The following is a 15,312-nucleotide window of genomic DNA, read 5'->3' as shown; positions in this document are numbered from 1 at the left end:
CAAGAAGTTGTTCAGACATGAGGAGGAAGTTCAGAAACGTCCAGTGGCCACTGTTAGCCAGCTGCATAGCAACCATAACAACACATGTATTTTCTGAAAAAAATCACAATGATGCAACTGAAGACTGAAAGTGGCATTAAATTAAAACGGTAACAGATATGAAAAAACTGAATGATACATGAATAGCCAAATAATTTGAGAACATTTTAAAGTTTGAATGGAGTTTCTACATGAAAGTATGAGGATGTAGTTAAGTTTCAAAAACAAGCAAGTTTTAGCAGAACTGTGGAAATTTCCCATTCATTTCAATGGGACAAAAAAAGGAAAAAAGCTTAATATTTTAATGGTAATGGTAATGGTAATGGCGGATATGTAAATCTAGCTCATATACACGTAATATAATGTTTGTTTGCTTCACAATGAACGAAATACAGTCCAGTGGTTATTGGATTCCCAAGCTAAGTCAAACAGTATCAGACTACATCCGTCATTGTGTGTGACATGTCGGAGACTAAGGAGAGCAGTGGAAGGACAAAAAGTGAAAGATCTCCCCACAGAAAGAGTCGAACACTCTCCGCCTTTCACATACTGTGGTATGGATGTTTTCGGCCCGTTCCTAACCAAACACGCAAGAAAAGAAAAGTCACGCAGGTGGAGTATGGGAACGACAAATTCGGACTGTGAGAAACGTCCTCAACGCCACACTTGCTCTCGCAAAGAGACGACTCACCGATTCATCGCTCAGAACCTTTCTCTATGAAGCAGCTGCAATAGTAAACAGCCGCCCGTTGACGACAGGCAATCTCAATGATCCTAACAGTTTGAAACCAATAACTCCAAATCATCTCCTAACTATAAAAACCACAACAGCTTTGCCTCCTCCAGGACAGTTTGTTAAAGAGGATCTGTATGCTAGGAAGCAATGGCGTCAGGTAGAATAGAATAGAATAGAATAGAATTCAACTTTATTGTCATTGCACATGCACAGGTACAGGGCAACGAAATGCAGTTTGCATCCATCCAGAAGTGCTTTGGTGATATAGATATATTACAATATATATTAGCAATAATATAGATATGTGAGTATATTACAGAAATGGGTCTATTATGGTATGTTATAATGTGCACGGTATGAAGTATGTTGTGAATATTCTATAACTATAAGTATGTACAGGCTGTAGTGAGTACAAGCTATGTACAGGATATGAACAGGATATAAATATGAAAAACTATACAGAATATGAAATAAATAACTTTACAGAATCTGGGATATACAGCTATACAGAAATGGGAACTATGCAAGTTGTAAACAGTTGTAGGATTAAAGATTATCGAATGTACAGAATGATTATTTACACAGAGCTATACAGTAGTGCAGTTAAGATAAGTGAGGGTGTAGATAGTTTCTACAGAGGCTATATAAAGTGCTAGTGGTTGTGAGTGGTGGTTCAGTCCATGTTATTATTGTGTTTGAGGGTACAGTTGTCCATTGTGGGTGTGTGTATGTTCAGTCCATGAGTTTAACGTGGGTCAGATGTCAGGAGGCAGAGTTCAGGAGTCTGACAGCTGTGGGGAAGAAGCTGTTCCGGTACCTGGTGGTCTTAGTCCGGAGGCTCCTGTGGCGCCTCCCAGAGGGCAGGAGGGTGAAGAGTCCATGTGATGGGTTACTGTGGTCTTTGATGATTTTCCCAGCCCTTTTCAGACACCGCTTCCTGTAGATGTCTTTTATGGCAGGAAGTGGTGCTCCGGCGATGCGCTGGGCAGTTTTCACGACCCTCTGCAACGCCTTCCGGTCCAAGGCAGAGCAGTTCCCGTACCAGACTGTTATACAGTTGGTCAGGATGCTCTCGATGGTGCAGCGATAGAAGTTCACCAGGATGTCTGAGGACAGGTGGTTCTTCCTCAGAGTCCTCAAGAAGAAGAGGCGCTGGTGAGCCTTCTTGACCAGCTTGGAGCAGTTGGTCGTCCAGGTGAGATCCTCGGAGATGTGGACTCCCAGGAACTTGAAGCTGCTCACACGCTCCACAGCCGTCCCCTTAATGTGGATGGGTGGATGTGGGTCAGCATTCCTCCTGTAGTCCACGATGAGCTCCTTGGTCTTCTCGGTGTTAAGCAGCAGGTTGTTTCTGTCGCACCACTCAGCCAGACGATCCACCTCCTCCCTGTAGGCGGCCTCATCGTTGTCACTGATGAGGCCAATCACCGTGGTGTCATCTGCAAACTTAATGATGGTGTTGGAACCATCAGCAGGTCTGCAGTCGTGGGTGAAGAGGGAGTAGAGGAAAGGGCTCATCACACAGCCTTGTGGTACACCGGTGTTCATTGTGATGGTAGATGAGCAGCGGTTATCCAGCCGGACATGTTGGGGGCGGTTGGTCAGGAAGTCCAGTAACCATTTGCAGATGAGGGAACTGATACCCAGGTCTGTCAGTTTCCTGATGAGTTGTGAGGGGTGGATTGTATTGAATGCTGAACTGAAGTCTATAAACAGCATTCTGGCGTAGGTGTTGTTGTTGTCCAGGTGTGAGAGGACAGAGTGCATTGCGATGGAGACTGCATCCTCTGTGCTCCTGTTCCGGTGGTATGCGAATTGGTGGGGGTCCAGGGTGGGGGGGAGACAGGATTTGAAGTGTGCTAGGACCAGTCGCTCTAAGCACTTAGTGATGATGGGGGTGAGTGCTACTGGGCGGTAATCATTGAGGCAAGATGGGTTGGAGTTTTTGGGTATCGGGACGATGGAGGTGGATTTGAAGCAGGCCGGTACCACAGCGTGGGCCAAGGACAGATTGAATATGTCTGTGAGCACTCCAGGTACAATACCTAACAGAGCAATTTTGGAGCAGATGGAAGAGAGAATATCTTCACAACATCAGGGTTCGGCAGAGATGGCATGCTGCTAAAATGAATATGTAAGTAGGTGACATAGTGATGGACAAGGAAGAAATACTGCCACGATCCCAATGGAGACTTGGTAGAGTTGTGGACACCATAATAGATAAAGACGGACTTGTGAGAAAGGTCAAAGTAACCTTTGCAGACAGAAACCTTAGTAAAAAGGGTGAACGTTTGCATGTATTATATAGTTTAATAGAAAACGGTTAGACCACTGTAATGAGCGGTTAAGATGGTGTTACATAAATAACATGGTAATTGTTTTATTTGTTTGTCTAGCTCTTACGTTGGTTCGTTGTCTGATACACGGCAAGGAATAATAAAGGTCATTCAACAGCCATCAGTTCTGGCCTTCTCAGTTCGACTGGATGCTACAGTAATAGTAATAAATACCAAAAGTTCTAGCTGTAAAGAGCAGAAATAGCAGAATACTGTAAAATTTGAATGGTGAAAATAGCACAAAAAGTGGGGAAATAGTTAAAGGCCAAAAAACGTACGGAAGCAACTAGAACTAGAAAAATTTGCATTTCCTGCGAAAATGCTGTGTGGATACTGTAAAGCTGAAGCTGTCCGCTAAAAACTGCTGAAAATAGCTGAAGAAGCTAAAGTCAGTATCTGAAAAGTTGTTGAAATTGCAATATCTTCGCAGACGAATAACAACGTAGCAAAAAATATAATAACTTTGCAGAAATGGAGTTACTTAGAAGAAACATAATAAGTTTGCAAAACTACTATATTAAAGGAGAATATAGGAGAAACAATCTGCTGAAAACAGCTGAAGAAGTTAAACTGTGCTGAAAGGATGTGAAGAAACTGAAAATTCTGCTGAAAAAAGGTGAAGCAGTAGAAATTTTTGCTGAAAAGAGGTGAAAAGCCAAAAATTCTGCTGGAACGGGATGAAGAAGCTGAAATTTGTACTGAACAGAGGTGAAAAAGTTGAACTGTCTGCTGAAAAGAAAAGAAAAAGTTGAAAATTCTACTGAAAACAGGCCAAGAAGCTGAAAATCCTACTGAAAAGAGGTGAAGAAGCAGATCTTTAAACTGAAAAGGTGTAAAGAAGCAGAATGTTGGGCTGAAAAGAGGTAATGAAGCTGGAATTTTTTTTGCTGAAAAGGGGGTGAAAAAACTGAAAATTCTGCAGAAAAGGGTTGAAGAAGCTGAAATTTGTGTTAAAAACAGTTTAAAAAGTTTAAATGTTATCTGAGACAAATGTTGCCATAAGTCAGATTCGAACCCGGGCCTCCCACTCTGAGAACGGCTGCTCATCCTACTGAGCTAAAACACAGCTCACCCCGGCAAGCAAAATCAGTGACCACACTGATAATGTGGTCCGTTCATTTCAATTGCACCAAAAAATTGCATACAAAATGTAATATCTCAAAAAGTATAGAAGTTTTGAGCACAAAAAGTCATAGCAGGAAAGAGCAGAAATAGCAGAATATTGTAAAATTTGAACAGTGAAAATAGCACAAAAACTGAGGAAGTAGTTAAGCGTAAAAAAAAAAAAACGTACAGAAGCAACTAGAATATAGTGGAATAAAGAATCCGGTCATTAAGTGATGACGTGATGAATCCTACTTCCGGGACTAAAGTAGTCTGAGTTTAATATGGCTTTTGTGTTGTTAACATGTTTAATGTTTTGTATTTTCTTCTATTTAATCTCAAAAAGCTCCTAAAACAGTCAGTGATCACTGTTGACCTCCCTCGGCTTTTATTACCGCTAATCATTTATTTAAGCTCAGTTTTTAAAATAATGGATTGCATAAAACCTTAGGATGTAACTACAGCCCAGCCCACACAGCAGTATATGAATGACTAACCTCGTATTGTGGATGGATTATCTCAGTTGTTCTCCTGGCTGAAGTTTGACAGCATCCTGCCATGCAATTACATTTGTTCCTGACCACCGAGAACACTCACATTAACTTTTATCGAGTGGAAAAAAAAGTTAGCTTGTTTATATTATGCTAACATAGCTGTGTCGCTAGCGGTCACGTAGCACATCATTATATACCAGCTAGCCAAACTTCAGTAACCCTACAAACGTCACTGCTGTTTAGTTTTCTGTCTTCATTTATGCTGGAAGTGATAACAGAGCTGTACATTTTAATTTGTTTCCAAAACCCCGCAGTCAGGACATGCTATATTGTATTTAGATAGAAGCTAGCGAGCTAACTTCCTGTTAACTTCTAATTCCGTTAAATGTCATAAATTCCGTTTTCATGGATGCCTGGATGTTAAACTCAATTGTTACACCTGGTAGAGCAGAACGCTGATCATTTTATTAAAGATGAAAGACTTTCAGTAATGCCATAGTGATCGTTTGATATATGGACCTGCAGCGGAGTTTAGGCCCAGACACGGCTAGTGACGTCAGACTTAACGACCGGATAAAGAGAAACAGGAACTCAATAGTTTGAATGCCTGTGAGACATTCACACAACTAAACTGGGAAAGACTAACCTAAGCTCACGGGGAACACAGCCATGAGAGACAATGCAACACTGAAACAGCGAAACACAGGGCTTAAATACACTGGGGAATAACGAGGGGAATGAGACACAGGAGGAGGGCACAGCTGGGAGAAATCAGACATGATGAGACCAAAGGAAGCAAAACTCAATACATTCACCTAGGACACAGACCTTCAAAATAAAACAGGAAACTCACACATGCAAAGATACAGACCAAGAAACATGGACTTTACACAGAGGGAACACACAGGCAGAGAAGACTAAGCACAGAATAGAAGGGGCACAGAGAAACATGAGAGGCAAGGGATCAATACCTAGGAACCATAGAATAAATTACAAATGAACTTGACATAATACAAAAATCAAAAACTGAAAACGCTGTGTCAGGAGATCCAGGACCCTGACAGAAAGGTAAATGGCCTGCATTTGTATAGCACTTTTCTAGTCCCTAAGGACCCCAAAGCGCTTCACACTACATTCAGTCATTCACCCATTCACACACACACATTCACACACTGGCAATGGGAAGCTACATTGTAGCCACAGCTGGCCTGGGGCGCACTGACAGAGGCAAGGCTGCCAGACACTGGCGCCACCGGGCCCTCTGACCACCACCAGTAGGCAAACAGGGGGTTAGTATCTTGCCCAAGGATATTTGGCATGCAGCCAGGAGGCAGCCTGGGATCAAACCACTGACCGAGTGGCTGACCTGCTCTGCCACCTGAGCCACAGCCACCCAAGCAAAGGATCCAAAGTTTTGCATGGTGATGTATGATGTCATCCTCACTCACAGGGAATGAGAGGCGAGAGGAATCTGTGTACGTACTGTGTATATGGAGACACTTGAACACTACGCTTGAAAAAAGTTCTTGGCTGCATAAATAAAAAATGACTGCCTCAGGGCTGAAGGCTTTGGTCACATTTTTACATTTTGCTTTGCATTGCCTCTGGTGTTGTGTAAGACACTGAACATTTTCTGTTATTTCTACTGGCAAGACTGAAGAACACACAGTGTGCTGGCTTGTTGTTCCATTCAAATGGAAAACTCAGAAAATAGCTGCACATGTGTCTGCTGCTGGAGCAGCACTAATCAGTGGCAAATGATGGATGATGAGACTCACAACAGCTCGGATGAGTTTGGCATAATGTTTTGTTTGTGCAAAGGCTGCGTATAGGAACACGAAGTTCACTTTAAAAAACACTCTTCATTGGAAAATTTACCAGTGTGGAAACTTTTGTGACATGAGTAACCTAAAAGTTAATAAAGACAATGGTGATTGCATTGTGTGAACTTGTAGATATGATGAAAACAGCATTATGCCTTGGCTCAAAGTTGTTTGTACTATAAAATTATGTTGTATTATTAATTTGACTTACAGGTGTTTGTTTATCCAGACAGATACAGACAGTAATGAACCAGCAGCTGCAGAAAACACATGTTAAAAACACCGTTATAATTTGGCACTGGTGTGGAATAGTTTGGTTAGGTTTAGGCACAAGCAAGGACTTGATACGGTTAATGAAGTGTTTATGGTTTGGATTAAAAGAAGTAGTACATATTAACCCTCCAGGACTTCTGTTTTCATGGTTAAAAAAAACAAAAAACAGTGAAGGCTCAGGAATGTTATGGTTACATGGATTTCCCATGTTGACGTGGAGTAATGTGGTGACGCTTTTGTTCACTGTGACCTGGCCTACAGACTTTGGGGAAACATAAATACATCATCTTATGTTCTCCTTTGCTCCTGTCATAATTAATAAGGCCACAAGACGGTGTTATTGCTAACATGTAAATATACAGGCACTGTACTATGTTGCAACCACATACTCTATATAAAAGATGGACTGGGTCACTATTGTGAAACCCATTCTACAACCTTCTATAATAATGGATATTGGAAATCACCATAAAGCTGGGGTTTATACTACAATTCACCCTGTACAGTTATGAACCAGGGAATTATCTATAGGGATACAGTTAATATGTAGTTATTTATTGAATTGGGCTGTAAATTTAAGAATTAAAACGTGCTGAAGCTTGTAGGCGATCGTGGCTCAAGAGTTGGGGGTTCGCCTTGTAACCGGTTCGAGCCCCGGCTTGGACAGTCTCGGTCCTTGTGTCCTTGGACAAGACACTTCACCCGTTGCCTACTGGTGGTGGTCAGAGGGCCCGGTGGCGCCACTGTCCGGCAGCCTCGCCTCTGTCAGTGCGCCCCAGAGTAGCTGTGGCTACAATGTAGCTTGCCATCACCAGTGTGTGAATGTGTGTGTGAGTGGGTGGATGACTGGTTGTGTAAAGCGCTTTGGGGTCCTTAGAAGCGCTATACAAATACAGGCCATTTACCATGAAGCTGGCTTAATTTTGTAGCAGTAGATGATGACATCTGGTCAACGATATAAAATTAAACTTTTTTCCTGTCGGGGCTGTTATAATCCCACATATCTCTGATAAGATCTGTATTTGTGACTTCAAACACAGGCTGTATATAAAAAATGGATGAACCTTCTTGTTCTAAAAGTTGAAGGAAGTGTGAAAGACTTAAATCTGCATTCTTTCTAATGGCCAGCAGGGGGGGACTCCTCTCCTGGCAAACAGACATTTGGCCGAAGAAACAACTACTAGAAACTTCTTGCTTAGTGCTTCAGTAGACTCTTTCCTGATGAATTTACTGTCTCATTCACTGATGTAGATTACTGGTGAATAAAACGTGATGTTTAGATTTGAAATTGTGATCAAAATAGAGAACAAAGACAATTATGGGTTTCTGATTATGTGACAACTCACCAGCCTATGAGCTACCTGTGTGCCTGAGTTTTTCCAGCAGAAAATGCCCAGCATAAGACTTCAGAATGGAATGGGGCTTTGGAGCGTGATGTCACGGGGATGGGCATGGAAAGGATTTTGGCCTGATGCGCCATTTTCTGGGGCCAAACAAAGCGCAAGCGAAAAAGAAGCGAAAGCACACACGACAGCCATGGTTCGTACTTGCTGTGTGGTCGGCTGTAATGTTTGATCGCACGACTGGCAAAAGAATAAGCTTGAGAATGGTTTGTCTTTTTATTCTTTCCCAACCTGGAAGCAACATGAGGGAGCTCATATAGCGGACCTTACCAAACGAAGGCGTCTAGCCTGGATAGCAGCCGTGAGACGAGCTGATATGCAGTTCTCTTCCATCTCCAGATATCTGTTGGTGTGCTCCAGACATTTTCATTCCGGTAAGTTCTATATATGTTCATATCACTCTTTATAGCTTAATAATATTATTGTTTGTGGTCTCGGAGGTTATAGAAATTGCGAACAAACATCGACTGGAGACATACATGCTATGTAACGATTCGCTAATTCTTTCGCACAACTGTAGGGAAGCCTGCCTATGAAATGTATGTAATATCTTGCTCGATTACCAGTGAGGTAGTTTGCATCAATTTTACAATTATGGACACATAATATGACAACGAGATTTTAGCAGTTCATTGATAAATGTATAACATTAATTGTTGTGGGGGGTGTAATTACGAAACTGGTTCGCAGTGTAAACGCTTACTCCACAAACAAGATACGTAAAGATATCGGGGTAAGACAATGGCGTCAAGTCATCGGGGTCTTTACTCCACTGCCGTATTTCATATGGGTCCACATTTGCAATGCACTCTATTTTTTTGCAAGTACCACCACTTCGCCTCTGGATGCAATCGGTCTGTATACCGTCCATTTTCTTTTGACCTCCTTTTAAGCATGTTTCTTGTAGTCGTCGTTCCAACACAATGTTTGTTTTGATTCGTGGCCCTGGAAGATGGCACCGCGCTCCCACAATAGATTGCGGCGTGACGTCAACTCCAAAGCCCTATTTCACTAATCAACAACTGACATGATGGCTGTGTTCATCCTTTATTTACAGTCTTTGCTTTCAACACAACCTGCTAACGTTATAAGAATATCTTCATCACTAATGATCATTGTTAGCAGACACAGGATTCTCTTGGGTATTTATGAAGCTTGGCCTTGCTCCATGCTTGCTCAAATCTTTTGCACCATTTTCATGCCAGACGACTGGGAGGAGACTAGCAATGCTTCTTCTGCACCAGAAGGAAGCACACTGTCACAATCTGGCGAGGGCAGACTGTATGAATTGATGAGAAGGACCCAAAACACAGACTCCAAGGAACAGGGAACAAAACTTGAATGTTAATAAAAAGTGAGCCGTTTAATGAGGCTGGTAAAAAAAAAAAAAAGGTACAACAAAGGGCAAGGCAAACTGAAGTAAAACTAACATTAACCTAAACTGAAAGAACTAACCAAACAACAGGAAAAACTCGGACATGACCTCTAGAAACATGGCATGGAAAACATGACGTGAACAACAGACAACCTGACAAAGAATGACCAGAAACACACAGACTAAATACACACAAGGGTGATTAGGGGAAGTGGAAACACATGGGGAAACAGCTGACACTAGTCTGACATAATGAGACAAAGGAAGCAAAGCTGACTACACTGACATAGGACACAGACCTTCAAAATAAAACAGGAACATGAGATGCAGACAAGACAATATAAACCTGACAACATAAGACAGGATGAAACAAAAAGGGTGAGGGAAACTTAAATACGGGGGAAGAAAACACAAGGAGTCTAATGACCAAATGAACTTCGCTAATCTAATGAACTTAAACATAAACAACATCCAAATAAACTAAAACTTAAAACACTGGGGCAACAGACCCAGGAAACTGACACACACGCATTAGGAGAATTGAATACCATCTTGAGAGTGTCTGATTAGCAACAGCTCCATTTTTCAGCATGATATTGATCCAACACTGCAGAGCACTATCAGTTACAGATTGGCCTCCCCAGAATCTGGACCTCAACATTATTGAAGCAATGTGGGATCATCATCATCATCTTAACACAGAATAGAATATCAAATGATTTGAATAAAGAATAACTGTTACCTCAGTGCAATAGATGGTGCTTAGTGCAACCATGAATCCACACATCAACTTTTTGTAAACACATGTTCCTTTATGGCATAAATAAATATATAGGCACATATGCAGTTTTTCTTACCCTCTGATCTAAATGTGAGAAAGCCCCTCTTAACACATGTCCATAAAACAGTCTCAGTTTGTGGGAGAAAATAATAATAACAATTAATAATGAATGTTTGTTTTGGTTTTTTTAAAGAACCAACAACCCAGAGTTCACCCATGTCTAAACCCAAATGCTCTCTACATCACAAACTACATACAAACTAATGTCAGGGGACTGTGCTGCTAGGAATAAATTCACCACAGTGCAAAGATGATAATGAGATAAACACATAAATTCAATTTATAAGAAAGGAACTTAATATTTGGAGTTCACATTGAATCTCTCTGTCTCCCCGGTGGGTGTTTCCCTTAAACAGCAAGTCTAAGTGGGACAAAACCTTTAGTCTCTGACGTAAGTGCAGAGGAACGGAGCTGATGCCATCTATTGATTAGTTCCACATTCCTGTTATTTGGAGGCTCAGGACACAGTGTACTTCTCAAAGAAGTAAATGTTGAGGATGAATCTTCTATATGTTCCTCATCTGTGCACATGTGCAATGCCTGTTGTGGGTGGGGGGTGAAAATAGAGTGGTTCTTACAGCTCACAAAAGTGAAATCTGTTCAGGGACTGCTTTATGAGAGTTTGATCCAAAGATCGACTGGAAAAAGCTGCAGTGTGGATACTTATTAGAAGCACATGTCCTGTTTAAAAGTCAGTACATTGCCTGCTACAACTCAAAGTTTTACTTGGTATTTCCTTAGTAATCTCAGATACCCTGACTCAGGGTCCCTGAGACCTCAGTTGTTTCAGAATTACAACAATGCAGAACTGGTATGTTGGGTGTACAGCTAAGCTTCAACACATTTCACATTTTTTTTCTTTACCTGTGATCAAAGTTGGGGAGAAAAGCTCATAGTGCTATGTTGCTCACTGGCACCATCCAGTGGCTACAATTAAAAAAATGGCACAGGTCATGTGAGTCATACGTTTCTGGGTGACTGACTCACGCTTGGATTACGAGTTCATGGCATTCATCTGGCTGGGCTTTCTATAGTTTCCCTTTGTTAGATCATTAAGAGCATGAATTTCTTATAAATGGCTGTGACGTCTGCTTTGTGGATGAACTGGTAGAAAACATCTTGTTTTAAACCTCCCGTCTGGAGGCTGGCCACACATGACGCGAATGATCACTTACCTGCAGCTGATCAAGCCTCATCGGGGAGCTCTTTAACAGTGTGGCTGAGCGCTCCTCGGGGTGTTTAGGATTTCCAAATCTTCTGTGAAGAGGGGGAAGAAGCGTGGGGCTTTTTCCTGGCTGAGGTTCAGATAACTGTTGATGCTACACAAGGGGCTTCAAGGCATGAGAACCCCTGGCTGCACTGGGACGGGACTCACTGAAGTCTGGGAAATAAACATCCAGAAACAGCACATCCACACCCTGACTTAAATTTACATTCCTTATAGTAATATGGTTATTTCCTGCGTTTGGTCAAATAAAATACAGGTGTCATGTATTTTTACTCTTCCATTTTCCACACCTGGGAAGTAATATATCAAGCCTTGAGGAGCCTTAAAGTTGCTTCTCTCAACAGAGCCACACAGTGGCCAAACCCTTACACTGTTACAATACAACTATGCCAATACTTTAAAATATTATGTTATAATAATCATTTACAAACTTCTATACTGTTCAAACAATAATATGAAATGGGTTTTTTTTTTTATTTTATGGACAGTGATGTTTGTGGATTATTTTCTGTTTCTTTTATCATTATTATATTTCTTTATAATATTCATTTTTGTTCTCTATCTTGTATTTGCTTTGATTTTTTTCTGTGCTAATTTCTTTTCTTTCTTTCTTTCTTTTTTTTCTTTTCTTTTTTTTAAAACAAACAAACAACAAAAAAAACACAAAACTATGTTTATTGTAAATAATGCCTGAAGGACTGTGTGTTCCAGAAGTGGAGCAGACGGTCTGTTCCACTTCTGGTGGCATCTGAAATCACTAAAGAAAATAGAATAGTTATTACATGGAAACAGAATTGATTCCTATTAAAATACAGCAGACATTGGTGTATACGAACTGTTTTAATATTAAAATAGTAAAAACAACAACTCTACTTAGATTAGTAAGTCTACAGATCAGAAATAAGGCTTTTCAGTTTAATGCACTGCCAGACTATAATGTATTAAACTGCGACCCCTAATGGCCTGAAAATGTAACGACCTCTCTGCGCGTTGTCCTGTTCTGCCGTAAAAATGACCACATTCTGACTCCTTCACTGGCTTTCAGTTAGCAAAAACGAAAAACACACAAAGTCTTAAAAACGGAAGGCTATGTTTTTGTCGTGTTTCTGAAAGCATCAGTGCTAACAGTTAAATAAAGTGAACTGTGATGAAAGTACACATCCACTATAATCACACTGGAAAAACACCTGTCAGACTGCTTTAAATCAGGCTGTACTATAGTTTATTAGAAATAAAGTTTTTAGTTAAAAACAGGCTTTATCATGCGCGTGTCTGCTGGTAAACCACAGCACAGTTTCAATTGACTAAAGCCTCTGACAGGCGTTCCTCAACATTTGCAATTCAAATAAAGCTTTTGTCAAGATATGCTTCTGCTGTATTGGGCAGCTAAACGTAGTCATCTTTAGATATGTTTTTTTGACAGTCTGGCATAAACTATCAGTCCTAAAAAAAGACAACCTCCTGATTACAGACTGATAACTGTCACTCAACAGATACTAGAGATGCTCGCTGAAATGGATTTCAAGTTAAGTGATTTCCATGAAAATGATCTCAGTGGAGCACACTGGCCTGCTCATTTGTATGATGTGGAGAAAGTGGCACTGCCTACAGAAGATCTTCCTTTGAGAATAGTGGGCTTTAAAGACAAAATGTTCATTCTACTAAAAACAAAAAGAAAGGAAAAGGAAACAGTAGATGCAAATGTGTGTCACATGTTTCCTATTAGCAACCTGTGCCACTGACAGTAAACAAGTATGCTGCATTTCCATGATGGTGATATGTGTTTTGCATTTGCACATTTAACTATCTCTATTGTGTTTAACTCTCTCTATTCTTTTCTTTTGTAAAGTCATGTAATCTCAGTAGCACCTTGAGAAACAAAGGAAACATCCAAAATCAAGGAATAAAACAATGCTGACCTCTCTCATCATTTGACCACAAACCATGAAACTGAAAATCTGGTATTTGTGTTTATTCTACTTATTTATTTATATTATATAGCAGAGATAATACAAAACACACATATACTGTACCAGACATAGCTAAAAGGTCATTTCCAACCGTCGCTCCTGGATGGAAAGAATTTATTGTTAATACTAAGCCATAACATCTTTAGTTCCATCTCCTTTTGTTAGGTTTCTTCCTATCAGGAGGATCAAGCTTCCCAGCCTTAGAGTTTCAGGAGTTACACCTCATGCTTTTGTTATGTGTTGAACCAGTCAGACCTGAACAGATCGGGGGGGTCCATTGTGTTTCCTTTCATGAACGATGTAGAACTAGCCCAAAGTCAGTAAGGCCACAGAAACATTTACGTGTAGAAGGAGGCATGAACAGTGACTGGGTCACAACAGTATGGAACAGTATAACTATACAACATTTACAGCATTCATTTTTTCCCTGGTGTTTTTTTTCCGCAATCCCTATCTGCAAAGAAAATCAGAATTGCATGTGCTGGTGTGACATGACATCGTTGATTGGGGCAAGAATCCAGCAGGGTGTAAAGCATAGGTTGAGGAAACTGAAATAACCTAAAACAATTTTTTTTATTGTAAGGTCAATAGATTAAGAGTATACCAGATAGGCAGTTGACTGAAACACAAATATAATTCACTACTGCAACACAACCGGTATAAAGTGTTGTAATGTGGTCCTCGATTTGTTACCAGGCTGTTTTTAGTTTGTTACATTTATCAATGGAAACAATGCTAACCAGGCTTAGCTGATAACAAAAAAAGCTATAAATAATGCAAAAAAGAAACAGTTTGTATATTATATACAGAACTGATCACCTTTATGTTTTCAGACTTACAGTCAGCCAAAAAATAAATAATAACAAATATTTGTGACCGAGATCAATCTAATCTCAACTTTCTTTCGTTAGTATTGACCAGTGACCCACATGTTTGGTGTTTCTACAGGTCAGACTGCAGAACTTCCCAGGTGGTTGTAGCTAATATGGTAAACATGGAGGGTTGTGACATGCCGAAGGTAACACACTTAACAAATACTCCTACTTTGAAATCCCAGGCCTCGCCCAGGGAGGGTGTGCCATCACAGTTCCCAGCTACTTCCACTGGGAGATGATGTGACAGCAACAAAAGGCAGCTTTATAGCGTGGGTGGATTCTTAAAGGTTCAGTTTAGAATGGGACATTTCAAATGATGTACAGTCCTTATTCTAGCTTATATCACAGATTAATAGGGTGCTCTCCAAACCACCCAAAATAACTTCCCTCATCACCTGAATGTAACCAGAGTGCCATGCCTCCTTTAGCATCCCTAACCTTGATTCCACCCCAAATAGATTTGTTTTTTCAATTTAGGGGCAGAACGCTTACTCGAATGAGAAGTAAAAAGGGAGAAAAAAGGAGAGCAAAAAACAAACAGTCCCAGTCACTCTTATTTCACTCAATGGCTTTAGTACCTACATACAACAGTCTAATTTCATACACCACGTAATAAGCAAATATCTAATTCCAAAGTCTTTGCAGTGAAAGCAGTACCCTTCTATAAAACATTCGCTATCATTTACCAATCAAATGGGCTCTGATCTACATTTCCTTCTCATGTTACGGAGCTATACGCAGGATCATGTTTCGCTGAGCAGGACGTCGCGCTCTCCCCCAGTTGGTTGGATTGTACACGTCAGCAGTCAACAAGT

Source organism: Mchenga conophoros, linkage group LG15, assembly GCF_057382185.1.
Source record: "Mchenga conophoros isolate Kocher_MC1m ecotype Shallow Benthic linkage group LG15, M_conophoros_male_GT1.1, whole genome shotgun sequence".
In the NCBI taxonomy this organism is placed as follows: Eukaryota; Metazoa; Chordata; class Actinopteri; order Cichliformes; family Cichlidae; genus Mchenga; species Mchenga conophoros.
The sequence above is the reverse complement of the archived record's forward strand: the minus strand, read 5'-3'. Positions refer to the sequence as shown.